General features: G+C 44.7%; 1 protein-coding gene across 1 annotated transcript in view; it reads left to right on the forward strand.

Annotated features, from left to right (window-relative positions):
• The first annotated feature begins 15,172 nt into the window (after nucleotides 1-15,172).
• The window catches only part of ELOVL7 (ELOVL fatty acid elongase 7), a 34,841-nt gene continuing 22,989 nt past the window's right edge, over nucleotides 15,173-27,024 (forward strand). The window contains exon 1 of the mRNA XM_063456911.1: nucleotides 15,173-15,227. The gene's annotated coding sequence lies outside the window, so the exon portion shown is untranslated. The remainder of the gene's footprint in view (nucleotides 15,228-27,024) is intronic.

The raw sequence follows: 27,024 nt of genomic DNA on the forward strand, positions 1-27,024 counted from the left end.
TGTCTCTCCCTCCGAGCCAGGGTATTTAAACTTGCTTCTCCCATTTGCTCATTGCCCTGTCGTGGTTCTAGCCTGTCTAGTCACACAGTGCTCTGGTATTTTCTGTTATCCCTTTGGTTCCGACCCGGCTTGTTTGACTTACTCTGTTTACCTCTGTTATCCTTGACCCGGCTTGTTCCTCGCTTACCTGTCCTCTCGTTCCCTCGACCTCGGCTTGTCTCTGACCATTCTCTATACTCTCCGTACGTTAGTCCGGCCATTCTAAGGTCCGGTATACGTATCCTGTACCTGTTTGTACTCTGCGTGTTGGATCCCTGTCCCGATCCTGACAATACCGGACCTTAGAATGGCCGGACTAACGTAAGGAGTAAGCAAAGAATGGTCTAGAGACAAGCCGAGGTCGAGGGAACGAGAGAGCAGATAAGCGAGAGGCAAGCCGAGTCAAAGGGTAATAGAGGTAAGCAGGATAGAACAAACAAGCCGGGTCAAAACCAAAGAGACAAATAGATAACAAGAGCACTGAGTGACTAGACAAGCTAGAACCACGACAGGGCAATGAACAAATGCATAAAGCCCTACTTTATACCCTGGTTCTAGATAGGTAATCACGCCCCCGACGAGTCCTGATTCGTGGTCGGGAATTGATTGACAGGTCGGAACGGATTGTCGTCATGACGTCGGCTACTGAGCGCCGCGTCATAAAAGGAAGTGGGTCCCTCGCGGCCGGCGTGTAAACGGCCGAGAGAACTGCGAGGAACGAGTGAGTCAACCCCTCTGAGAGGATGAACGTCTAAGTATCTCACCTCCTCTGAGGTAGAGACAACAGGTACCCTGACAGTACCCCCCCTCTCAGAAACGCCCACCGGGCGGAAGGAACCGGGGCGAGATGGAAAACGAGAGTGAAAAGCCCTGCGGAGGCGAGGAGCATGCACATCCTCCTGAGGTACCCAAGTCCTCTCCTCAGGTCCATATCCCTTCCAGTCAACAAGATATTGTAACCTCCCCCGAGAGATTCGAGAATCGAGGATGGAGTTGATCTCATACTCCTCCTGACCCTCAACCTGAACAGCGCGAGGAGAGGATACAGTGGAGGGAAACTTGTTACATACTAGAGGCTTCAACAAGGAAACATGAAAGGAGTTAGGAATGCGTAAGGCAGATGGAAGGGCCAGACGATACGCAACTGGGTTAATTCGAGTCGGAACCCTGTAAGGGCCAATGTAACGAGGGGCGAATTTCATAGAAGGAACCTTCAAGCGAATGTTTCTGGTACTCAGCCATACCCTATCACCTGGAACAAAAACCGGAGCCGCCCTTCTACGCTTATCAGCGTGTTTCTTGAACAACGCGGAATTATGCAGGAGAATTTGTCGAGTTTGATCCCACAACTTCCTCAAATTGGCAACATGAACATCAACCGACGGTACCCCTTGGGAAGGAGAAACCGAGGGAAGAATGGAAGGATGAAAGCCATAATTCATGAAAAAGGGGCTAGAACGAGTAGAATCACAAACAAGATTGTTGTGTGCAAACTCCGCCCAAGGAATCAGACCGACCCAATCGTCCTGGTGTTCGGAAACAAAACAACGCAAATATTGTTCAATCTTTTGGTCGGTGCGTTCAGCAGCTCCGTTAGACTGGGGATGATAGGCAGAAGAGAAATTCAATTTGATGCCCAGTTGAGAACAGAAGGATTTCCAAAAACGGGAAACAAATTGGGAACCTCTATCAGAAACAATTTCGGAGGGTATCCCATGTAAACGAAAAATCTCTCTCGCGAATATCTCAGCCAATTCGGGAGAAGATGGCAGTTTAGGTAAGGGCACGAAATGAGCCATCTTAGTAAACCTGTCAACCACCGTGAGGATAACAGTCTGTTTTTTAGAACATCATCCAAATATACAATAACGCAATCCTGTTGAAATTCCCTAAGAACTTCATTCATCAGGTCCTGAAATACTGCCGGTGCATTACAGAGCCCAAAAGGCATTACCGTGTACTCATAGTGCCCATATCGGGTATTGAACGCTGTTTTCCACTCGTCTCCCTGCTGAATTCTCACCAAGTTATACGCCCCTTTGAGATCTAACTTGGTGAAAATCTTGGAGCCTTTTAGACGATCAAAGAGCTCAGTAATCAAAGGAATCGGGTAGGCATTTCTAATCGTTATTTTATTCAAGCCTCGATAATCAATGCAAGGCCATCCTTCTTATTCACAAAAAAAAAAACGGCCCCGGCAGGAGAGGAGGATCTCCTAATGAATCCTTTGTCTAGGTTCTCACGAATATACCGGCCCCTGGAGAGGGTAAGTACCGCTACAGTACCCCCCCCTGAAGACACGCCCACCGGGCGGGGAGGAGCAGGCCTGGCAGGAAAACGAGCGTGGAAAGAACGCACAAGGCGAGGAGCGTGAACAGCGTCAGCGGAAATCCAACTGCGTTCCTCAGGCCCATAGCCCTTCCAATGTACCAGATATTGGAGGCGACCCCGAAGCAAGCGAGAGTCAATTACAGCCGCCACTTCAAACTCCTCATGGCCCTCCACCGAAACCGGAGGAGGAGGGGGGATATGCCGAGTAAAACGGTTGCACAGGAGGGGTTTTAACAAGGAGGTATGAACACAGATTTTTTGGAAGATCCAATGCATACGAGACAGGATTAACCACATGTAAGATACGAAAAGGACCAATAAAACGAGGGGCCAACTTCATAGAAGGCACACGAAGACGAATATTGCGAGTAGAAAGCCAAACCCGGTCTCCCACCGCATAGGAAGGAGCCGCCCTGCGATGCTTGTCAGCGTGAACCTTCTGGCGAGCAGCTGAGGCCACCAAAGAACACTGAACCTGCTCCCAAGTATTACGTAGACTAGCCAAATGTTCGTCCAGAGCTGGAATGCCCTGTAAGGAGAATGCAGCTGGAAGAACCACGGGATGCCGGCCATAAACAACGTAAAAAGGGCTGTTACCGGAGGATTCATGAGCAGCATTATTACGAGCAAACTCAGCCCAAGGAAGCAGGTCAGCCCAATTGTTCTGATGGTGGGACACGAAACAGCGAAGATACTGCTCCAGAGATTGGTTGGCACGTTCAGCAGCTCCATTAGACTGGGGGTGGTAGGCTGAAGAAAACGAGAGGGAGATACCCATCTCTGCACAAAACGCTCTCCAGAATCTGGAAATAAACTGGCTACCCCTATCGGACACGATCGAAGTGGGGATACCATGCAACCGAAACACCTCCCCGGCAAAGATAGAGGCAAGTTCCTTGGATGATGGCAATTTGACAAGAGACACAAAATGAGCCATTTTAGAAAAACGATCCACAATCATCAGGATGACCGTTTTACCATTAGAGGGAGGTAATTCAACAATAAAATCCATGGATATATTGGACCATGGCCTCTCGGGTATGGGCAACGGATGCAACAACCCACAAGGAACTCTGTGGGAGGACTTCATACTGGCACAAGTGCTACAGGCATTAACGTAATCGGTGACGTCCTTGCGCAAGGAAGCCCACCAGAAATATCTAGAAACTGCTGAGACTGTCTTAGAAATACCAGGGTGTCCAGCAGTTCTAGTGTCATGATATAATGACAAGATGTCTCGTCTCTCTGGTATATCAACGAATAGCTTATCAGCAGGCCTCTCCTCAGGAGCCAAGTTTTGTTTAGCCTGAATAGTCTGTAAGAGAGAAGACGAAATAGAAAGAACAGTAGTCGCTATTATTCTGTCAGGCGGAATGACAGGGGTAACATCGACCTCGAGTTTATCAGTAGTCTCGAATTGTCTGGACAGAGCGTCAGCTTTAGTATTACGATCACCCGGTCTGTAAGTGATTATGTAATTAAAACGAGACAAAAACAGAGACCACCTGGCCTGCCTAGAAGACAATCTTTTTGCTTCACTAAGGTATGAGAGGTTTTTGTGATCCGTTAAAATGAGGATAGGATCCCTGGTACCCTCTAGCAGATGTCTCCATTCCTTGAGCGCCAAAATGATAGCAAGGAGTTCACGATTGCCTACATCATAATTCCTCTCTGCTTTGGACATCTGTCTGGAAAAGAAGCCACAAGGGTGTAACGGCTTTTCAGGTGAATCTCTTTGAGACAAGATAGCACCTACCCCTATCTCAGAAGCATCAACCTCAAGAATAAAGGGCAGTGAAGGGACAGGATGCTGTAAAACAGGAGCAGAGGCAAATGTAGCTTTCAAGAATTCAAAGGCCTCGAGTGCTTCTGGTTTCCAGACATGAGTATTACCATCCTTCTTGGTCATTCTGGTTATAGGCGCTACAATGGCAGAAAACCCTTTAATAAAACGCCTATAATAATTAGAGAACCCCAGAAAACGCTGAATGGCTTTCAAACCCTGGGGCAGAGGCCATTCCATAATGGCAGACAGTTTCTTGGGATCCATACGAAAACCCTTGGCAGAGATTATATAACCCAAGAATTGGACTTCAGATTGATCAAATGAACATTTTTCGAGTTTGCAATAGAGACCGTTAACCAGAAGAGTTCTCAACACTAATTTAACATGCATGTGATGAGTCTGTAAATCATTAGAATAAATTAATATGTCGTCCAAGTATACTATAACGAATGTATGTATAAATTGACGTAGGACATCATTAATAAATTCTTGAAAAACTGCTGGGGCGTTACAAAGACCAAAGGGCATCACAGTGTACTCGTAGTGGCCACTCCTGGTATTGAAAGCAGTCTTCCACTCGTGATCCTTTTTGATACGTATGAGGTTGTAAGCACCCCTAAGGTCCAATTTAGTAAAAACTGTGGCCTGTTTAAGCCTATCAAAAAGTTCTGTGATCAAAGGTATGGGATACGCATTTTTGACGGTGATTTTATTAAGGCCCCTATAGTCAATACAAGGCCTTAATTCGCCATCTTTCTTAGACACAAAGAAGAACCCAGCCCCTGCCGGGGAAGAGGATCTTCTTATAAATCCCTTCTCTAGAGATTCCTTGATATATTCCTCCATAACCAGATTCTCCTGAGGAGATAAAGGATATATTCTCCCTTTGGGAGGCATCGTACCAGGTAATAAATTAATTGCACAATCGTAAGGCCTGTGAGGTGGCAATCTTTCAGCCTCCCTTTTATCAAAAACAGATTTAAGAGACAGGTACTGAGAGGGTATGATCGTAGGCACGGGAGGAATATGAGTAGAATTCAAAGGGGTGACTTTAACAACACAAGACTCTTGGCAAGAATCACTCCAAGAAACTATTTGTCCTGACTCCCAATCAATGGTGGGATTATGAGTACGTAACCAAGGATACCCTAACACGAGGTGAGAGGAAGGAGAAGTAATGATCTGAAACCGAATGGTCTCAGAGTGTAACACCCCTGTAGACATATGTAGGGGAACAGTCTCATGTGTGATAATAGGAGAGCATAATGGTCTACCATCTATGGCCTCAACGGCCAAGGGTGTCTCCTTCTCTCTGGTGGGTATGTTATTCTCCTTGACAAAACTGGAATCAATAAAGTTTTCGGCCGCTCCGGAATCAACCAGGGCTAGTATATTCCCTGCTATGCAGTTACTATCAAGGTGCAGGGAAACAGGAAGAAGTAACTTATTAAGAGGCAAATGTGAGGACTGTGATGTCACACCCAAGGCCAGTCCTCTATACGGTCTTAGGTGCGATAGTTTCCCGGACGCACGGGACATTCTTGTCTCATATGACCCCTCCTACCACAATAAAGACAAAGTCCCTCCTTTCTCCTATAAAGCTTTTCAGCGTCGGTAAGTTTAGCAACCCCTAACTGCATAGGTTCCTCCTCAGAACCTTTAGATCCCTCGGGAGTCTCAGCTCTAGGGGAGTTAAAGGGAACAAAATGTCTATTTCTGGACCTGGTATATAACCTGTCACGGATCCTGTTATCTATATCGATAAGATAGTCAATCAGGTCCTCCAGGGGTACAGGGAGGTCCTTAGCTGCTACCTCATCTAAGATAGTATCAGACAGACCTTCCATAAAGGCAGTAGTAAGGCCATTATTAGTCCAATCTACCTGTGAGGCAAGGGTCCGGAACTGAATAGCATAATCGGCTACAGATTTAGATCCTTGCTTTATTCTCATTAATGCCCTGGCGGCATTTTTTGACCTTTTAGTCGTGTCAAATGTTCTACGGAACGCTGTGAGGAAGCTATTAAAGTCGTGTACCATAGGCCCATTAGCCTCCCAAATAGGATTTGCCCATTCTAGTGCCTTATCCGTAAGCTGGTGCATAAGAAAACCCACCTTAGATCTGTCAGTGGGAAATGAACGTGGGTACATTTCGAAGTGGAATTCCACTTGATTAAGGAATCCCCTACATGTCTTAGCGTCCCCTCCATACCTAGGTGGCGGGGTTAGATGTGCAGAAGCTTTAGACATATTAGCTGTGTCCGGTATAGGGTTTACAGAAGGCGTAGGTACAGGTACCGGAACAGATCTGGATAACAGTGTCTGGATGGCTTGAGCCATTTGATCCATACGGTGATCCTGTTCTGCGAATCTAGCCTCATGAGTGGCCATCTGTTGACCTAAACCTGCGGGGTCCATGGCCCTATCGTAATGTCACGGTAATATACCCCAACACGCAGGAATAGTTCACAGTCAAGAGACAAGAAACAGAGTTCGTCTACCGGACCTTAGAATGGCCGGACTAGGACGAGAGAAAGACAGAGTCAGAACAAGCCGAGGTCAAGGGAACTGAGAGACAGCGTAACGTAGAACAAGCCGAGGACTGGTACACAGAGGACAAAACAGCGGATAAGCAAGCAAGGATAAGGAGAGAGCGGAGTCAGGAACAAAGCCAAGGTCAAGCACCAAAAAACCAACTGAACGATACAAGCACTAAAGGGAACTGGACAGAAACCACGATAGGGCAAGGAGCAAGGGGAAACAGGTGAGTATAAAAACCCTAAGGTTCACTTTGATTGGCTCCTGTCATATCCACGCCCCCAAAACGTGAGTGAATGGGGAATGTGGCCTGACAGGGGCCAATGGGAGACTGATTCTAATTTAGTCTCCCACTGTCCCTTTAAGAGCGCGCCCGAGACGCGCGGCGCGCTCTTAGTGTCGGGCGGGACATGTGACCGCTTCTCGCGGTCACTGCCCGCCTGACTGATTCCATCGTTGGCTGAGCCGCGCGCGGCTCGTGCAGGAGCAGGACCGCGCGCGGCGAGAAGGGAGGACCCCGGCCGGCCCCTGGAGAGGGTAAGTACCGCTACATATACTCCTCTAAGACTAAGTTCTCCTTAGTGGATAAAGGGTATACCGTACCCCTCGGAGGCATGGTCCCAGGCAGGAGTCTGATCTTGCAGTCAAAGGGCCTGTGTGGAGGTAAAGTGTCAGCATTCTTTTTGTCAAAGACTGCCTTTAAATCCAGGTACAGAGGCGGTATTTGTACGTCTGTAGACTGGGTAGAATTAGCCGGTGTGTTAACTACGCAAGCCGGTGAGACTTTCTGTAAGCACCTGCTCTGGCAACCCTGACCCCATGAGACTATCTCCCCTAGTTCCCAATCAATAATAGGGTTATGTTTCTTTAACCACGGATACCCCAGGACTATAGGAACAGAAGGGGACGAAATAAGCATAAGAGATATACCTTCCTCGTGTAGGATACCAACAGTTAAGTTAACAGGTATGGTCTCACGAAAAATAACAGGTTCAGATAATGGTCTACCATCTATGGCCTCAACGGCCAAGGGTGTATCCCTTAGCTGGGATGGAATAGAGTGTTTAGTAACAAAAACTTGGTCAATAAAGCTCTCAGCAGCTCCGGAATCTACCAACGCCATAGTTTTTAGTACTCCCTTCTCCCAAGCTAAAGAAACAGGTAGCAGAAGCCTGTGATCTTTATAATTATGTATAGAGGACAAAATAGAAACACCCAAGGCCTGTCCTCTAGAGAAACTTAGGTGCGAGCGTTTCCCGGGCGATTAGGACAATTTAGGCGTAGGTGCCCTCTTACTCCACAATACATACACAACCCCTCCCTTCTCCTGTACTGTCTCTCTTCTTCTGAGAGGCGAGTATTGCCTATCTGCATAGGTTCTGGAAAAGCTGAGGTTGTGGATTCAGGACTTTGAAATGAGGGAGCTAGTTTAAAGGAAGGTCTACGGGTTCTATCTCGAGTGTTCTGCCTCTCTCTTAAACGTTCATCAATACGAGAAATAAAAGAAATTAAATCCTCCAAATTTTCAGGAAGCTCTCTTGTAGCAACCTTGTCTAGAATTTCATCTGATAATCCATTTAAAAATACGTCTATATAAGCCTGTTCATTCCACTTAACTTCTGCCGCCAAGGACCTGAACTCTAGTGCATAATCCACAAGGGTTCGGTTATCTTGTCTAAGGCGCAACAATAATCTAGCTGCATTGACCTTTCTACCTGGAGGGTCAAAAGTTCTTCTAAAAGCAGCGACAAAGGCATTATAATTATAGACTACCGGGTTATCATTCTCCCACAATGGATTGGCCCATCTCAGAGCCTTATCAATGAGTAGTGTGATAATGAATCCAACCTTCGCCCTATCTGTAGGGTAGGAGCGGGGTTGTAATTCGAAATGAATACCTATCTGGTTTAAAAAACCACGACACTTATCCGGAGAGCCACCATAACGTACAGGAGGAGTAATACGGGAAGAAGCACCTACTGTGGCTACCTCTAGACCTGAACTTACAGGGGAGATGGATGTAGTACGCATCTCTTCTGGTTGATTATTAGAACGAGATAATAAAGCCTGCAGCGCTAAAGCCATCTGATCCATTCTATGATCCATGGCCTCAAATCTAGAGTCGGAAGAACCAACCTGAGTGTTTGTACCTGCAGGATCCATTGGCCCTGTCGTAATGTCAGGATCGGGACAGGGATCCAACACGCAAAGTACAAACAGGAGGTATGTACGTATACCGGACCTTAGAATGGCCGGACTAACGTAAGGAGTAAGCAAAGAATGGTCTAGAGACAAGCCGAGGTCGAGGGAACGAGAGAGCAGATAAGCGAGAGACAAGCCGAGTCAAAGGGTAATAGAGGTAAGCAGGATAGAACAAACAAGCCGGGTCAAAACCAAAGAGACAAATAGATAACAAGAGCACTGAGTGACTAGACAAGCTAGAACCACGACAGGGCAATGAACAAATGCATAAAGCCCTACTTTATACCCTGGTTCTAGATAGGTAATCACGCCCCCGACGAGTCCTGATTCGTGGTCGGGAATTGATTGACAGGTCGGAACGGATTGTCGTCATGACGTCGGCTACTGAGCGCCGCGTCATAAAAGGAAGTGGGTCCCTCGCGGCCGGCGTGTAAACGGCCGAGAGAACTGCGAGGAACGAGTGAGTCAACCCCTCTGAGAGGATGAACGTCTAAGTATCTCACCTCCTCTGAGGTAGAGACAACAGGTACCCTGACAGGGGTTTAGTGGGGGATGCTTTTTTTTTTTTTATACTGTACTTTTCAAAACAAACCTACGTTTCTATGAAAAAGTAAGTTTTTTTTTTTTTTTTTTTTTGCAGCCCACATAAACTTAAAGGGACACTCCAGGCAGCCAGACCACTTCTGCCCATTGGAGTGGTCTGGGTGCCCACTACCCTTAACCCTGCAACTGCAATTATTGCAGTTTTAAATAAACTGCAATAATTACCTTGCAGGGTTACTCCACCTCTAAAATGGATATTTAATATTGTGTTTTATATATTAAAGTATTATTTGGTCATTTGTTTGTGCCAATTATCTTTTTTATAGACACATAACTTCTATTTTACCCTGGCTTTTTATTGTTATTTTTATCTTTTTTTACTGGTTTTATAAAAAACCTTGAATACCCCTGGAAGTTTCCTGTACTCAAAGAAATCCTTAGGTGGGGATCAATCCACCCAAGCTGTCATCAAAGAGCAGTGTGCCTGCTCTTATTTTAATCGAAAACCACTCACGGAGAGGAACCTGCCTTATATCCCATAAGCGGGGATTAAACCGCTGTACGCACTTCACTCCAGAGCTGGATATTAGCTCTGGTAAATGTGAGTTTTATACTATTTCTTTTCACACCTATACCTGAATTTTACGTACTACACCATTGGTTGTTCCTTGTTCCTTTTTATCTTTCATATCAAGTGATACCACTATACAAGTAGAAGACCTCAACATCCAAGGACACTTGTAAGGACACAATAGCTGGACTATTTCTCTCCTTTTTTGTTTAACCATTGGATTTTATATTTGTGCGCAGCCTTTTTTATTGTATTTATTTATCTTATTTCAAAGGGTTTGAGGGATTCCCTTTTTTTTAAGGTTGCTGCCAAAAGTTATCTAGCGCTGTCTTATTCTTTTTATTTATTATTACTCCACCTCTAGTGGCTGTCTACTAGACAGCCACTAGAGGGAACTTCCTGGATCATAGCACAGGAAACCTGTGCTCGAGCGTCGCGTGACGTCCTCACGCTGTGTGAGGACATCCAGCGTCGCTCATTTCCCCATAGGAAAGTATTGAAATGCATTTTCAATGCTTTCCTATGGGGAGCGCTAATGCGTATGCGCTGCATTGCCGCGCATGCGCATTAGGTCTCCCCAGCCGGTGGGCGGGATCAGTCTCGCCCACCGGCCGACGCAATCACTAGGAGGAGCGGTGGCGGAGGAAGAAGCAGCGACGTGAGACATCGTCACTCCCTCTGGTAAGTTACTGAAGGGGTTTTCACCCCTTCAGCAACTAGGGATTGGGGGGTGGGAGGGAGAGGGGACCTGCAGTGCCAGGAAAACAGATTGTTTTCCTTGCACTGGAGTTTCCCTTTAAACCTTGTTTACTTGGCCCGTGCTAGCATTTGAGTTTGAAATGCTTGTTCTAGATGGCTTACTTATCCCAATTTATGCAAACAAAATATCATTCAGAACAACAACAATGTATGCTATTTACACACTGTTTTCTAAACACATGTTGTAGTGTAAAGACTCATTATTGTGAGTATTCTTGCTGTGATAGCTGTCATACACTCAAACACACCAATAATTTCATTTGCAACCATATGGTGTTAAGTGATCAATCTTATTTGAATGACTAACAATTCCCCACCTTAGTAACTAACCCTATTAGACAATACAACACTACCTTTTTCCTATACAGAGTCAATCAGGGTGTTGCTAAGGTTAAAATAGATCAAAGGTTTTAGCACACAACACACACAACACACACATACATACATAAGCACACACTCACCTAAATACAGACATAACACTCAGAGACATTTACATAAAGCCATAGATGCACACACAAGCATAGGCACACATAGACATGCACATACACAGGCCCGAACTGGCCATCGGGCATACCAGGCAAATGTCTGGTGGGCCGCGAGCTGACAGGGGATCAAGAGATGTCCCCAGCCGGCCCACGTAGGGCCGGCACTATATGAGCATCGGCCCTGCTGTGTGCCATGTTTGGCCATTGGGGAGATCAAGGATCTCCCTCGCTGGCTCACAAGCAGTGACATGCAGCACACGGTGGGGGAGGGAGACAGAAGACTCACCACTAAGACCACCAGGGATTCCAGCAAGGCCCCCCTTCCTGGAAAAAGGTATGAAGGGGGATGGGGGGATATAAGGTATAAATATTTAAATAGAAAAAATTATTTAAAAATTATATATTTACATTAATCCGTCCAAACATATTCACAAACAGCACCCTCACACACACACCGCACCCTCACACACAGTACCCTTACACACAGCACTCCTCACACGCAACACCCCCCACACACAGCACTCCTCACACGCAGCACTCCACACACACACACACACACACACAGCAACCCTCACACACACACTGCACCCCGCCCCCTCTCACTCCTTACACATTGCACCCCCCACAGACTGCTCCTCTCACACAAACACACACCTATTTACACAATACCACACTACAATCAACTCACTCTACACACACGCAATCCCGCAAACAGGCTCCAAATACATACACAATACCAAACACATACCTATTTACACAATACCACACTACAATCAACTCACTCTACACACACGCAATCCCGCAAACAGGCTCCAAATACATACACAATACCAAACACATACCTATTTACACAATACCACACTACAATCAACTCACTCTACACACACGCAATCCCGCAAACAGGCTCCAAATACATACACAATACCAAACACATGCATAATACTCTTTCCTGGCCCTTTTTTCTCCTGGTATCCCACTTATGGAGGCACCAGAGACAAGTTACAAGCAGTGGCGTACTAATATCGGGGCGGGGGGGGGGGGGAAAGTCTGTACTGGATGCCACACATTGGGGGGGTGACATGAATGCCATCCACCCTTGTGGGCCGGGCAACATTTCTTAAATATGAGGAGGAGAGTGGAGGTGCATGGCATCACGTAAGCCATGCTGCTGTGATGTCTACGTGCCTGTCCGCCCTCCACGGTATCTCGAGCAGTAGCGGAAGGATCAGATTTGGTGGAAGAGCCTTGAGGCTGGAGCAGCAGCAGGAAGCAGCAATCTGTGAGTGTCTGCTTGCTAATTTTGTGTGTGTGTGTGTGTTTTTTTTGTTTTTTTATTTTTTTTATTAAAGAAGTGGGGGTGCAGGGGTTTTTGTGAATAAGGGAGAAGCATGGATTTTAGTGAAGAAGGGGGGAGCAGGGGTTTTTGTAAAGAGAATGGGGGCTGAAGGGTTTTCTGTGAAGAAGAGTGTGCAGGGTTTTTTGTAAAGAAGGGGGCCAGGTTTTTTTTAGAGGGGGCATGAGTTTTGTAGAAAAGAAGCAGGGCCGTTTTTTTGTAGAGGGGGGCAGGGGTTTATAGAAGGGGGCTGGGCAAGGTTTTTTCTGAAGGGGGAAGGGGTTTTGTAGATGGGGCAGAGGTTTTTGTGAAGGGAGCTCGACAGGGGTTTTGTAGAAGTCTGGGGGGCAGAGGTTTTTGTGAAGGAGTGGTGCAGGTTTTTTTTTTTTAGAAGGGGCAGAGGTTTTGTACAGCTTTATAAATGTGTGCAATAAATATTCTTAAAATATAAAAAAATATTTTGGGTGATTTTTGCATTTTAAAGTTTGGGGGGGAGGGGGGTAGCGGATGCCAAGCACGGGATCCGCCCCAGGCAGAGCTCTGCGCATGGTCTGCCCTAGAAAAGCGCATGGTTTGCCCTAGAAAATCATTCAACCAACATGCTCACTTTGAGGCATGCTTGTCATTGGTGATGTGAAAACACACCCTCTCTGGCCACGCCCTCATCTCAGTGGGCTACTGTTATTAAAAAATGCCTGGACCGAATTTTTTTCCCAGTCCGGCCCTGCACACAAGTATATACAAACATACAAAATTAAGCCCTGCACTTAAACTTCCACTATTCCTGGACAGAAGCAATGCCTACAGTACACAACAGCCCACATATATACAATAAAAACCTAAGGAAAATGTTACTTGCACACCATCCTAAATCCATGGGCATATTTAAATAACTGGAGGTTTTTAGTATTACTCCAATGGCTATTAAAGTGTTAGCTCATCTGCTATGCCTCATCTGCCATGCCAATGCAAAATCCAGGGCTGATCAAGGGTGGATGCTAAGAGGCACATTGACAAGGTGTGCAGTGCTTAACTCTGCCCCCTCATATTAAGTCCTGCTCCCTCTCCTTAGGCTCTCCCCCTTACAAGTGGCGCTGGTTGGCAGAGCTGGAAAGAAAAGGTTACAAGCTGTTTGAGGATCCTCAAACAACTTGTCAGCTTGTAAGCTTTTCCTTTCCGCTCTGCCACCCAGCACCAATCGCGAGGGGGCAGAGCCTAATGAGAGGGGGTGGAGCCTTGTGCTGCACACCTTGCCTATCTGCCGCTTTGCACCCATCCAGGATCGGTACTGGCAAAACCTATTAGGTGAGTCCCAAACTAACAATTTACCTAGCTGCTTTCAGATAACAGGCAAACACTCTAAGGAGACAGAGAGGGGTATTTTTCTAAACCCCTACACACTTAATAACCCTTAATAGGGAACTCATGGAGTGGGCGGCAGCACTGTAACATGGCAGGGTACACTCGAGTATACACTGGTGCACTCAGACAGTCATGGACTGACACAGATAGAGACACACATTCACAGACAAACAAGCACACAAAGACAAATACAGAGGCACAGACGCACATGCGCTCACTATAAAAAATATTAAATACAATACCGCTACCAATGAAGGGGGAGAAGATGGGCAGTGACAGCCAGTTAAATATTTAATTCTGTTCTGCTCTCCCTGCCAGATGGTCTCCTGCAAGGCATGGACTTTTGAGCAGCACAGTGATAGAGGCGCAGGGATATATCTTATTGACCCCAGACTGGACAGGGAGAGCAGCATAAAACTAGCAATTCTGGGCTCCGAGCTGGCTGTTGGACCAAAGAATTTCAAGGCTAAGGAGCTCTACAGTTCTACTCCGTGTTAATGTGTATGGTCAATCACTAAAATTGTCAGTGAGTCAAAGTTAAAATAAAAAAAATAATAAAGCTTCAGATCTCTTGTGTAAAGTCTTTGCAGTAATAGGACAGGTCTAAAGTGTTTATTTCCCCTTTTTCTAAAAACAACTTAGATACAACTGGGTAATCCCTAAATCCTGAACTGGTAGGAGGTACTTGTCCACTTATATGCCCTAGGAATAATTCAGAAACAAACGTAAGGTCAATGTAGCTGAACTGGAAGCCTGGCTACCTTTTGTAAATAATCCTGTTTGAATTGCTGACAATTCAGGTTTGTGAATAAACTCCACTGATAGTGATAGCGTATAAATTCCACTGAGTCCAACATGACACAAACACTAAATGATCAAGAATTAGGTTTCCAATTCAACTATTTTAACTTAAAATGTGAAAATTCCTGGTCAAGTAAAAAAACATCCAATGTAAGTGTACAAAACAGATGGTCAAGCCTGCTAAACGTGGGCATGTCTACAAGTCCTATAATATATAATGCTACGATGTGGCCATGGGATCCTGCTCACTAGGACAATGTGTGTTCAGCATTGTAACATGTAGAACTCCTACATCCTGGTACACAGGGAAATCTCACTAGCTTAGAGTTGCAGGCTTTAAGTGCCACTCCTCAGGCATGGAGTAATGAGAGGGGGTGTGTCTGGGTCACTCCCCCCACTCTGTGTACGATGGGCTGAGGCTGAGCCAAGCCTTTTCTTGTGAACAACTGGATGAGAGAGACAGGTGCAGCTCTGACAGGTAGGCTTGTTGGTTTCCTCTAAACCACGGATTCATACAAAAATGTTAAATTTCTATATCCCAAGTGGTTCCTCATTCACCTGTTATTAAACCTTCATTTCTGCCAAGTTTCACAGTCTCTTGCTGAATGCTTTTACCAAAGCTGAACTTATTGCCGGATTACAATAGCATTTCTATGATTGTTATATTGTGCTGATGGGTTATAGCCTCCTGTGTCAATGATTTCATTGAGAATACATTCTTTGATGTCTGTCTTTATTGGTATTCTTCTGCTTAAGATCTGCATTTGCTTTGTTCAGTAGCTTGAATACACATTGTCTTATTTTGGTCCTACAGTGAACCCTGTACCACTAAAATGTACGGTGTAGGAGCTAGTGAATAATATTACAATGTAATGGAATCTGCTCTAAGTGTGTGTGCAGGGTAATCTCCACCAACTAATGTTACAATATAGTTTGACCTGTATTGTCCCAGGACATCAGAAGAGTAACATTAGAACTCGTGATTGTAGTCTATCAGCATTCCACTCTGTGTTCTAGCTCTCTAGGAAACCTGTGCTGGTAACATACTGCAATCCAAACCTGGTTTTGGCTATCTCCGTATTCTTTTATATTTAGGGTTATCAGATCCACAATGTTTTCAGGGACACATGTCACATATACATATTTATGGGCAGCACATGAAAAGGTATAGTATGTAGAATATGGAAGGTGTGTAATATTAAGTAACTGGGCAATAAAGCAATATATAGTATACATAATTCAAGGAAACCTTTTTTTTTATTATTACTTTATTATGATTTATAATTACCCTTTCTTATATGCGTCTCTGAAAACATGGTGGATATGGTAACCCTACTTATACTCCTTGGTATTGGGTTTAGGTTCTGTAGTATTTTTTGATAGCCAGAAGGGATAGACCGGTCTCCCCACCTGGTGTGAAAGCATGAGATCCCCCAGGCTAATCTGTAATTTAGTTTAGCTGTTTGTTACTAATGGCACATAGTATTGCAAGAGACTAAGCATTCTCTGGTAAACTCCTGAATGATCTATTTGTAACAGGGAGCTGGCTGGCTGTAAATGGAAAACAATTGTGATTACTGATTACTGATAATTGCTGTTCAGTGATCTCTCTCAGTAACTGCATTGTTTTGTTGCGAAACACTTCAACTCGTTTGTTTTATTTGTCACCGTGCTATTGTCAATGTCAAGCCATTCACTTAAGTGTTTTCAAAATGAATATTACATTTTGGGGTCCAGTATACAAACTAGAGAATTTCTCCCAATGTCCGTATTGTCCATTATTTTAAATTCACCTTTAATTCCCCACAGAAACAAACCTATATAGAAGTAAACTATTATAAACGTGTGTGTGGGCCATGCTCCTTGTAATTTGGTGTTTAGTTAATATTCACATAATTGATATATAAATTAAATGAATGAACATATATCTGTTCCATTTGTTTCAGTTGGTGGCAAAACAGGTTTGTGATTTGGTTTGTAAAAAAAAAATGTATTTTGTTCGGTTTTGTTTTATTTACTTTTTCTTCATTTTCCAAAAAGTGCTGATTTCAATAGAAATTGGCATTTTATAAATTAATCTTGTTAAACTGCCCTGGCTGTCAATCGGATAACCGGTCCGGTTTCTGTCTGTTACCTCTTGGTTTGTTTAGCTCGGTGTAGTTAAATTCAAGAAACAGCAATTGCTCAGAACACCTGCCTTCTCATTGAGCTGCATTGGGAAGTCTGTGATTGGACAGTCACAGAAAGTCTGAGCGAGGTTAGTAGGGGAACCGATTGGCAAGGCTGCAAAAAAGAGGACCTCAGCATTTGCAAGCTGTCTTTAGATATCCCGCAATAAACATACATAATTAAAGGGACACTATAGTCACCCAGACCACTTCAGCTCAATGAAGTCGTCTGGGTGCCAGGTCCCTCAGGTTTTAACCCTTCAGATGCAAACATAGCAGTTTCAGAGAAACTATGTTTACATTTGGGGTTAAGCCAGCCTCTAGTGGCTGTCTTCAAGACAGCCACTAGAGGCGCATCTGCACCGCTAGAGGCATATTATGCCTCCATCGCGCAGAGCGTCCATAGGAAAGCATTAAAAAATGCCTTCCTATGGATACTTTGAATGCGTGCGCGGCACTTGCCGCGCATGAACATTCGGCTCCGCTGACGTTGGCGGGGGAGGAGAGGTCACCAGCGCCGAGGGTGCCCTGTGCTGGATTAAGATAAGCTGCTGAAGGGGTTTTAACCCCTTCAGCACCACGGGTGGGGGACCCTGAGGGTGGGGGCACCGTCAGGGCACTATAGTGTCAGGAAAACCGCTTTGTTTTCCTGACACTATAGTGATCCTTTAAATGCTTGCATGTTTTCATTGGGGTATATCTACTGAACAGTGTTTTTTTTGGGGGGGCAGTGGAGTTTCCCTTTAAACTTTCGGAGTGCTGAACAGTAGTTACATGTGGCTGTGGTAAATGTCATATTGTTACTGGAAACTCCATTTTGACATCAGGGTTCTAGTTACACCGACTAATGGTGCTGTGTCTTGATTTTCATTTTTAATTTTGTCCAATCATGCCTTGTGAAATTGGAGGATTTCATTCACTGCTGTTGTGAAATTTTTTATTCGCACATGAAAAGGGAAAACGTGACATTGTGAGAAGAAAATGTTTCATCTTTAGATCAGAGAATAACCTGTTCATCAGCTTTTTATTACCAGTTCAGCCTGTAACTATGAAACTTGCTTTACGTGTTTTCTGTATACCCAGTCTCCACAACATTCCTCTTTGTGTTATTTGTGTATCACACAATCTGTTAGTGATTCTTTTGGGGCAAATGTCACCAAGGGTATTAATCTCTCTAACAGCTCTCTATTGTTTGTTGAACTGCAACTCCCATGATGCCTTGCCAGCCTTTGTGTGATGTTTCTGGAATTCTGTTCAGCATCACTATAATGTGAAAACAGGGGTAACTGGTTAGAGCAAACCAAAACATAATGCACCACTTAATTTGGCATGTCTTGTTTTTTTCACTTCACTACCTACATTGAACCCAATGGTGCTGTAGGCCTTGGCTTAAATGATCTACCTTGAGGAATGGCTGAGCACCATAAATAAATGGACTTCCCATATATCTTGCATGATAAGGGTAACCATCCAGTACCTGTTTAGCTGCTATTTTTATTATTATTATTATTATTATTGCATAGTAGTTACATAGCTGAAAATAGAATTGTGTCCATCAAGTTCAGCCTTCCTCACATTTCTTTTTTGCTGTTGATCCAAAAGAAGGCAAAAACGTACAATTTTGCAACAAGCTATGAAAAAAATTCCTTCTTGACCCCAGAATGGCAGTCAGATTTATCCTTGGATCAAGCAGTTATTACCCTACATTGAAAGATTATATCCTTGAATATTCTGTTTTTGCAAGTATGCATGTTAGTAGCTGTTTGAACATCTGTATGGACTCTGATAAAACCACCTCTTAAAGCAGAGAATTCCACATCCTGATTGTTCTTATAGTAAAAAAACCTTTCCTTTGCCTTAGACAAAATCTTCTTTAAACGCATGGCCTCGTGTCCTATGTAAAGTCCGGTTTGTGAATAGATTTCCACACAATGGTTTGTATTGGCCCCGAATATATTTGTTTAATGTTATCATATCCCCTCTCAGGCGACGTTTTTCTAAACTAAATAGGTTTAAATTTGTTAACCTTTCTTCATAGCTGATATGTTCCATTCCTTTTATTAATTTTGTAGCCCGCTCTGCACTTTTTCTAGTGTCATAATATCCTTCTTTAGAACAGGTGCCCAAAATTGCACAGCATATTCAATATGTGGTCTTACCAGTGATTTATAAAGAGGCAAAATTATATTCTCGTCCCGAGAATGAATGCCCTTTTTCATGCATGACAATACCTTACTGGCCTTGGCCACTGCTGATTGACATTGCACATTGTTGCATAGTTTGTTGTCTATAACCATTCCCAAGTCCTTTTCGTGTGTTGTTATCCCTAATTCGCTTCCATTAAGGGTATACTTTGCTTGTGTATTATTTACGATGAAGTGCATAACTTTGCATTTTTCAACATTAAATTTCATCTGCCATTTGAGTGCCCAGTCCCCCATTCTATCTAAATCCCTCTGCAGCAAAGTAATATCTTGCTCACATTGTATTATTTTACAAAGTTTTGTGTCATCTGCAAACACTGAAACATGACTTTCAATGCTGTCTTCAAGATCATTTATAAACATGTTAAATAGAAGGGGTCCCAGAACAGACCCCTGAGGGACACCACTTCCCACCTCTGTCCAGCTTGAAAATGTACCATTAATGACAACTCTTTGTACTCTATTTTTAAGCCAATGTTCTACCCAAGAACAAGCATTTTTATCTAGACCGATTTCCTTGAGTTTGAACACTAATCTATTGTGTGGAACTGTATCAAATGCCTTGGCAAAATCCAAATAGATCACATCCACTGCAACACCCTGATCTATACTTCTATTTACTTCTTCGTAGAATGCAATCAAGTTAGTTTGACACGACCTGTGCTTCATAAAACCGTGCTGATTTTTGCTGATAACCATGTTCTTCTCAAGGAATTCTTGAATATTATCCCTTAATAACCTTTCAAATATTTTACCAGCCACAGAAGTTAAGCTCACAGGTCTATAATTTCCAGGCAAGGATTTTGAACCCTTTTTGAATATAGGAACCACATCTGCCTTCCTCCAATCCTCCGGAACACTTCCTGAAAGAAAAGAATCTTGAAAGATTAAAAACAGAGGTTCACTTATTTCTACACTTGGTTCCTTAAGTACATGTGAATGGATACCGTCAGGCCCTGGAGCTTTATTAATTATTATTATTATTATTATTATTATTATTGCCATTTATATAGTGCCAACAGATTCTATAGCGCTTTACAATGTTATGAGAGGGGGATTTAACTATAAATAGGACAATTACAGAAAACTTACAGGAATGATAGGTTGGAGAGGACCCTGCTCAAACAAGGTTACATTCTATAGGAGGTGGGGTGTAAATCACAATAGGACTGTAAACTGTCAGCAGTAGTGGGGGCCTCAATGGCAGAGATTCTAATCATTGGTCAAAATCTGCTTGAACCCTCAAAATGGTTATTACTGTGCCTCTTTTTATATAGGGCTTCTTTTAATGGATGTCGATGTCAGTGTAAACGTAGGGAAGCTTTAACATTAATGCTTACAATAAGCTCTCCAGGACACAAAGTATACATGTTCTCTCACTGTTTACAATTTTAATGCATTTTTCTCCATTCCATTTCACTTTGTTTATACAGCCCTAGTCACACCAGCCTGCATGTGACTTGCATAGTCTTCCTAAATACTTCCTGTAAAGATCTAATGTTTACATTTCCTTTATTGTACAGTTTGGCCCGTAAGTCCCTACCCTATCTGTGTGCTGGATGGGTAGGGACTTATGGGCCACCCTGTACATTCTGTTAAAATTAGATTTCAGCTCCTGCTTTAATAGCCTTCTAGACCCCGCAGTAGCCTTCTGTTTATGATTAAAGTTCAATTTACACAGAGGAGGTAAAATCTTTTTTTATTTTTTATTTTTCTTCCATGCTGGCTGTGTGAGTCACAGTCAGGGGAAGTGTGGCTAGGGATGCATAGACAGAAGCAGGGATGTATTTACCACAAGGCATTTTCCTAGGGCGGCACTTTCAGGGGGGGAGCCAAAAAATGCCACCCCAAGCTCCTAGAAAATGCCTTGTTTGCCTCGTGTTCTGGGGCTGTCCACCTTACTGTGAGTGAGTGAGTGAGTGTAGCTGTCAGTGTGTGTCTGTGAGTGAGAATAGGTGTGCCTGTGAGTGTGTGTATGTCATTTTATGTGTATCTGAGAGTGTGTGTCTGTCAGTGAAAGTGTGTGTTGGTTAAACAGTGTGTGCCAATGACTGTGTATCTGTCAGTGAGTGTATATCAGTGCATGTATCAATGAGGGCATGTGTCGGTCAGTCAAAAAAATGGCCTTGACACGAAGAGGGGGTGGGGGGGCAAATTTAGATTTTGTGGGTGCCCGAATTTAGTTTTGCCTAGGGCAGCACAAATCCAAAATACACCACTGGACAGAAGTAAAAGTGATTTAAATCCTAAATGCCAGATAATTGAGAAGTGACACTGCAGGGACATGAGCTATCCCGCAAAATTGCTTCATTAAAGGGATACGATAGTCACCAGAACTATACATCTTAATGTAGTTGTTCTGGTGAGTATAATATGTAAACCTATTGTAGCGGGACCTGGGTAACCCGGCTGGTTACCCCTGCTATTAGTGTTTTACGAGACCCATTTTCCCCTAGTAACTGGATGACACACAGTTTTGGAGGTTTAAGCACTGAACTCCTTTATTGGGAAACAGACTTATTTTAAACACAGACCTCCGCAGGGGGTCTTCATTCAACATGACACAATCCCAGGCATGAGCGAGCTGGTTTCCAAATAACCATCTCCCGCTCTGGGAGATACCAACAGCACACAGGGTTACATCTTCAAACACATTACATATAGGGGGGGTAAACTTTGGGGCTCGGAGCCCTGGGAAGGGAAGGGGTCCCCCAGGTAAAACATATATTGTTGGATAGCCTCGGGTCCCATCTGGGATCCCTGCAAATAGTGGGGCGATCGGGTGTACAGAGCCCGAGATACCAGCATCTAAAGTCTGTGGCACGAGGCTCTGTACATCCCCGAAATCAGTTCCACAGCGTCACTTGGTTTGGTCTGGTGACTTTAAACTTTGAGCCCAAACCAAGCAACAGCCAACATGCTGAAAGGCGCAAAACAAATTTGCACAAAGTGAGGAGAGGGGTTTCGCCCCCCCAATCAAGAGAAGTCGTGAAACCCCATTGCACCAATTGGCGCTCGAGAAGGTGAGGGGTTTCACTGCCCAATCAGAAGAAAGGGCGTGAAACTCAGTTTGAGCGAGTGCGAGTGCTCTGATTGGTCGCCGGCTCCTTGCAGCGACCAATCAGCGATCCCTCGTGCCAACCAACCAGAAGAATGGCGCAAACCCAGTTTGAATGGGCACTCCTTCTCCCATTGGTTGGCACAGACCTTCAACCGGGGCCCCCGGAATTCTCTGGTGGTGCACGTCCCTCTCTCGGGGTGGATATCCCCACGCTGGTATCAATCAACCCAAAAGAGTGTTTCCCTGGACAGCCACGAGCCTAGCCTCGTAGCTCCCAGGTAGGGGTATAAAAAGTGGTTATAGCTACATTGGGAGCAGGTAGGACGATCCCCCAACACAGGGATTTAAGACCGCGCAGGCCGGTTCAGGATGTGAATGCTCCCCCTGGTGGGCATTCGGTGATATGAACTGGTGGCCACCCAGGGGAAGCACGCGCCGCTTGTTTCACTTTCAGTCTGCGGTTTTCACACCTCGCGAGGTGTGAACATTATAACCAGACTTTCTAAATGGAGTATCGGGGGGGGTAATTTGCATGATTTCATGTGAAAATTACAGAAAAGGGGAAAATTAAAAAGGGAAAACATTCTTTAAAGGGCGATCCCGCCATACCTATTATACTCAAGGCAACGTTTACATTACTCTCTAGGGAAACCTCCAGTGGCAATCACTCAGAACTGACGTTCAGAGTCTCCCTGCTCTGCTGAACTTTCCCCATAGAGATGCATTGAGTCATGAGGAGACTCTATGACTCTATGAGGAGATGCTTTATTTCACTGCATGGGAAAGCATTAAAATTGGCTGAGATTGTCAATTCTGATGATCTCATTTAGGGGGCGGCATGAGTCCAGCACTGGCTGACCTGTGTGGCGTTGGTTTTATTTATAATTTTTTTTTTATTGAACACCTAAATGTTTGTTTGTTTTTTTTGTGTGTGTGTGTGTGTGTGTATATATATATATATATATATATACACTCTATCTCTAAAGTACTTTTGATGCCTATAGTGTCCCTTTTAAGGTTGAGGGGCATGGGTTAAAACACAGCAACACTATGTATTGTTACAAATATCATAGTCTAAAACGAACTAAAAAATAAATCCTGTTGATTATTCTGAACCCAATTCAGCTCTTCACGATGATCTCATTGGAAGATTAAAGGATAAGCACACTTTAAGAGAAGATCACTGTATAATCTCTAATATCGAAATAAGTTAAACCCTTTACTGGTTAATACTGTGTATCTGTAGTGCCAAGAAACATGACATGGAGAGGCTAAAGGCTACTTTTTCATTCCAGGGTGTTCTGCTTACAATCTAGGTGTCGTCTGTTATTAAACAAAACATACAGTAGCTGGTGTGATAATATGGTAACTAACAATCAGACACACCTGCCATCATTTATCCTGGTGGGATGCAGGTGCTGGAGGGAAGCCCGGCCTGTCCCTGGTTTATTTATCCTTTACTCGCTAAACTCGTTAACCCTTAATAGCCAGAGTTTTGGATACCATAGAGGCTGCTCTGTGTTGCCTTGCAATACACACAGAGAATCGGACAACGTCATTGTTGTCCAATGATGCCATGTGTTTTGAAACCAGTCCTATGAGGTTTTTCATAATGTCCAGAATAGTTGCCAACGCAGAAGGAGTTTCAAGGGGCATTTTAAACCTCCCTCCTATACCTAGTAAAATCCTTGTGGAAATGATTTCTGGGAAACCCTGTTCCCATATGCAAAGCGCACTGCATTTTACACCTGTCCGATAAACTATGGTAATATGAAGAAATAAACGTTGCAATGACAGTGGATACTCAGGAACACTTACATTTGGCTGGTTTAGATATATGTTGACATATATAGAGAGAATGGTATATGGTTTAGAGAGAAAAACAGATTGCTGACTAAGAACAGTAAAATCCCATAGATTTCCTCTGCAGAGCTCACTGTGGCATTGTTTCAGTTCTGAGGGTGTGCACAACGATTCCAACTCTGATATTAAAAAAAAACAAAAAAACAATATTTAAAGCTAGATATATGTACATTGGTTGATCACTGCTGGACATAAACCACAGATGTGGTATTCCAGCACTGAAGGACCAATTGTAGTAAAGAGACTCCAGGGGTCTCAAGGGGCTTAACCCCAAGACACTCTGAATATTCTGTGTGTCTTTTCTTAATATTTAAAGCTAGCATCTGCTTCAGGGTGAACGCTCTGCCTTTGTTATAATATGTAAATTCTAGTTTAGAGGTTCTTTTAGAAGAGGTGCATGTGATTATGTCATGCACACTCTCCTCCCCATATGCAACTAGTGAGATCATTGAATTCCCCAGGTAAGAGATACTTTAAGGTGAAAGCATAGAGGATGCATCTTCTGATATTTAACTCACAGGTTGTATAGAAGATAATGCTTAGGGATTTAACATTGTCACATTTTTATTGTTGGATAATTTTCAAATCAAGCAAGACTTGCATGAAGAAGTTAAAGCCTTCCCTCTCCCCCTTGTCTCTCTCTCTACCCCCTCTCACCTGTGTGTATTTTTCCCCTTCACCACAGCCTGAAGCTGCCCTTGTCTGACAGTCTGTCAGAAAGCACAGGACGAGGGGGGCGGAGCTAGCACGCCGAAGCGAACGGTCGCACACACGAGGAGCTCCTAACTATTACCGGAGGAAAAGAGCAGAAATATCCCCCACCGAGACCCCAAAAGCTGGACAAAACCTCCTAGTTGTTATGGGGAAAAAGGGGAACAAAAAATCCCCGAACAAACCCTCCACGGGACTCACGATAGGGCAGATGTGGAGGCAGGCACAAGGAGCAACTGAAACAAGCATGGCGGCCCTGCATGGTGGGTACTCAGATTTTTCTGAGGATTTGTCGGAGGAGGAGGATGGGGGATACACTCACCCTGTTGCCACGCAGCCCTCCCAGCCCTCACCACAGAAGGCAAAACAACGCGGCAAACAAGCAGACTCGGAACCGGTCACCACAGCGGTCTTGAAGGCACTGCTGCTGGACTTAAAAAGCAGTATTCACGAGGACATCACAACACTACGTGCAGACCTGAAAGGTCTGACAGGCCGCATCTCCACCTTGGAGGGCTCTGTACACTCTCAGGCCCAGGAAGTCACTGCACTGCACCATACTGTACAAGACCTAAAAAAGCAGAACCAGCAATATGAGCACCGCCTCGCGGCGCTTGAGGATGCCAGGCGCAGCGCCAACGTCAAGATTAGGGGAATCCAGGAGAACATCCCAGAGGACGACCTACCTAAGCTTCTGGGGCGCCTGATCCCAGCTATTCTGCCTCCCGGACAGGCCACAACAATCACCCCAGTGGAGGTATTTCATATCCCTAAACCACCAAGCGCACCAATCAGGGCCACGAGGGACGTCATCGTAACTCTCCGAAACAGAAAAGAAAAGACGTTGTTCCTGTCCACCCTCCGTGGCAGGACCCCCTTATGTTTCGAGAACATGGACCTCTCGTTCTACTCGGACCTGTCCGGTGCCACCCTGGCATGGCGTAAGTCGCTCAAGCCACTCACCACGACACTAAGAGCCCACAAGATAGACTACCACTGGCGGCTCCCTAGGACACTGGTGGTCCAACGAGGGGCAGTCGTGCATACCATCCAAGATATTCACGACGCCCCAGCCTTCCTGCAGAGCCTGAATCTACCTCAAGACTCCATGCCCCCGGTAGGGCTGGCAAGCGCCAATAGCGGTTCCCCAAATCGCACCCACACCTGGGACCCAGACCTGACCACACCATTCACCCCCCGAGTCTCCACGCCGCACGTATATGCGACAATCACGACCTAGACACAAGAAGGTACCCACCAGCCCGGGTCTTCACCTCACAGCACGATACCGGTAACAATAAGACACACGTACACAGACGCCACAATCTGTAAACCACCTACCACCCCCTACAGAACGAGGCGGAGAGCACGGAGTAGGCGCAACATCACAATCCTAGACAGCTAGCGAGCCGTGTTACACCACAACAAGGACTTACCTCAGGGGCTCCCTTTCATCACTCCTCCCCCAAAAACTCTGGCTTCACCTGCGAGACTGTCACATCAGAAGGCCCCACACCCCCGAACCTGGCTCATTATTTTCGCTCCCCAACAGGCTGACAACCCATTGACCGCGCATACGAGAGCACCCGGAACTATCGGCGACGAGCGGCAACTGAGGAAAACCAGCGACGGGAACTGGTTGCAGCCCCACACGCTTATGTTACGATGGACTCATGCCCGAATCGACAGTAGCCCTCCAGAAGGGGCACTGGATGACTCAAAACCAGGAGCGAGACCCCTCTAACTACCCCCAGGAGAAGACTACTTGCTAAACTGTGTATAGCGAGCGGACAGCCAAATTGTAATATTCAAGACCATATAGCTGTGAAAATACTCTCCAGCTCAAGTCACAGCTTGATATTTTTGCCTACGTTTGGGAATTCTGCTTTGAGTTTACGACAGATAGTTTTTGTTTTTTCTTTTTTACTGTGCAAACCCCAACGGTTTTTTCAAAGTTTTGTATTTAATAAGATACTTAAGAATCAATCAGTTAACTATGGCAGTTAGAGGATAAGAGATGTCGCAAAAGTTAGATAACAGATCTGACAATCTCAGCTGGCATTACTTACTCAGGCATATTACAAATTTTACACAGCATGTTTAACCTGTGACTAGCTTACTTAATACCCCTGCTCTAGCCTGCGCAACCCACTAGCGCACTGTACTTCTTATACTCTAATTGGAGCAGAATGGGTGTTAGGAATTGTCTAACATATTGTTTAAGCCACTTCAATATATATAAGGATCTCAAATGTATTACTCAGTGTG

The sequence above is a fragment of the Pelobates fuscus genome, chromosome 5 (assembly GCF_036172605.1).
Source record: "Pelobates fuscus isolate aPelFus1 chromosome 5, aPelFus1.pri, whole genome shotgun sequence".
In the NCBI taxonomy this organism is placed as follows: Eukaryota; Metazoa; Chordata; class Amphibia; order Anura; family Pelobatidae; genus Pelobates; species Pelobates fuscus.